A 2,699-nucleotide genomic window follows, 5' to 3' on the forward strand; every position below is an offset into this window, starting at 1 on the left:
AGAGAGAGAGAGAGGGGCGATTGTTGTGTGGAGAAACACATTAACTTGCGGAAAATTCTAATTTTACATCAGTGATGTAACCTGTAAAAGTTTTGAAAGGCGCTTGCTGAAAAATATCACGATCAAAATTCTAAAATTCTTTGCTTTTCAAAGTTATGTCTTTTCCCAGCAGTGAGATTCATTGATGCACAATCACCTCGCAAAAGTTTTTTTTCGAATTGATCGTGTGGAAACGTAGATTTTGTAATAATTTCGACTGCCACGACAAGAAAGATCTCCGGACGATCTTGCTTCACGACGTTTTCAAGGCCTTTTATTCCCGCTGTCGTAAAATCGCATTATACTCCCCAATAACGGACGGGCGTTGCCGATCGATTCACTCGATTGAGAAAAGGGGGAAAAAGTTCGCTGTAGCGCGATAAATCTTGGTCGTCTATTTTCTCTCAGATACTCTCGTAGTCGTTTTTCTCTTAGTTTCGCGGTTAGTAGTTCGAGAACCAATCGAGCGCTCTCACTCTCCCTTTCGTTTTATTTATCACGATAAAAATTCTTCCTTCTCTTTTTTGCAACACGGTAAATCTTTGATCGTTTGATTCTGTTTAGTGTAAGATAATGATGCAAGATGCGATTCCTTAGCAGAAAAATTGGGATAAAAAAAATTGTTTAAATATCTTCGAGATCTCTATACAGAAAAAAAATTATTATTAAATCAACTATAATATATTCATATATAAGAAAAAATATTGTAATCTTCAAGGATATTAGTCTTAATTTAATTGAATTTGTTTTGATTCAATTCAAGATTTGCAAGTATTTTGTATTCAATTCAAGACTTGCTCAATTAAAAATTTTTATACATTAATACAAATTCAATTAAATCAAGACTGAAATGTTTAAAGCAAGATTTTTGTTCATATATGAATATATTAGAGTTGATTTAAAAATATTCTTTTTTTCTGTGTACCATCATTGAAAGTATTATCTATTAGAAGATACAAAGAGTTTTGTTTGGGCAACTATTTGATCCAAAGTGTTGAATCTGATAGATGTTAAGGTTACGGATACAAATAAGAACAATTTAATTAGTATTGCTTTCGCGCAAGGTGCTTTCCTCTCCTCTCATGTAATGAAATAACGTAGACAGTCAGCTGGCCATTTACGGGCTGGAAGAATGGCACGGGTAGAACCAGAAAATGGTAGAAGAACAGCGGCCGTTGGTACACGCTACGATTTTGCTTTATTTTCCTTTTCTTCAAAGCGGATCTCGTTCTGGCGAACGACGGACGCTTTTTCGAAGCCTGCTGCATCAAGCCGGCTTCTTTTTCCTCTTTGTCTTTCTTTCGCTATGGTTCCACCCTTCCCGTTCCTTGTTCTCCATTCACCTTTTATCGCATTTTATGTCATTTCCTATCTTTCTGGTACCAAACGTAAATATATTTTCGCACAGCAAAACGGTGCCTTTAAACTTTACGCCCTGTACTCCCTGTACTTATTCTTATTCTATATATAGACTCGAGCAAACTTTTTATTAAGAAAATAAAATGTGATTTTTTTAATATACATGCTTGTAACAATTATATGCATTATAATGCGCGTCATGCCAAAACTGTAGGGTGAAAATACATAAGACATAATACATAAGATATAAAATAAGACATAAGCGAATTTAACACAAATTCGCTGTCTATTTAATCTTATAGTGGAAGAATTACGTGTGTTTGTTATTTTTTTTACAAGAAAAAATGCAACCTTTATCAACTCACCTCAGTCAATTAAATTATTGATTAATTTTTTAACAAATTGTATTTTTTTTTAAAGTAATAATAATCGTAATATTTTCTGAAATATACTAAAAAGAGAATCGTCTATGAAATAACGGCTATGAAATAATAGCAATTAAGTACGACGATTTAAAAACGATTTATTTGATGTCAGCAGATCGCTTTTGATGGAATCTCATCATGGATTGCACAGCTCATGCGGTCGTAATCGGCTTATAAAAAGCCTTTGGTTTGATCCTGCTTATTTTGAGATTGTATGTTTTGCATATAAATATTCTTTGTGGCGGTGTGTGATTTTTGCAATAAATTCTTTGAATATACATCTATTTCGTGTAAGAAACATGTATGTTTTTCTATTATATTTTTTTCTATTTGAATAATAAAGTATGATATTTTCACTTATATTTATTTTAATTTATCTTCTTTTATTTGCTTAAAATTTATTATTTCTGTTTTTTTATATTTATTATTATATTAAGTTAATTGAGTAAAATGTAAATGATTAAACTTTCGAAATTTTTGCAAGTTTTTGATCGAAATACAAGCTTGATCATAATTTTGAATTGTATAATGAAAATAGCAATTGATATTGTATGTATAATTTTTTATTTGCTGAATTGTTTTTTCGCATGGATAATATATTTTTTTATTATTTTTTAATATCACACCTCTGCTTTACTTGCTTTTCTTTTTTATTGGCATATAGAATAGGACATAGGAGTAGAGTTTTCAATCAGATAGATGTACACACACACACACACACACACACACACACACACACACACACACACACACACACACACACACACGCGCGCGCGCACACACACACTATATATACACTACGTACGACGTAACGTTAACGTTTAACTTTAAACGTTAAAATTAAAATTAAATATATAATAAATTAAAATTAAATTA

The sequence above is a fragment of the Atta cephalotes genome (genome assembly GCF_000143395.1).
Source record: "Atta cephalotes unplaced genomic scaffold scaffold00010, whole genome shotgun sequence".
In the NCBI taxonomy this organism is placed as follows: Eukaryota; Metazoa; Arthropoda; class Insecta; order Hymenoptera; family Formicidae; genus Atta; species Atta cephalotes.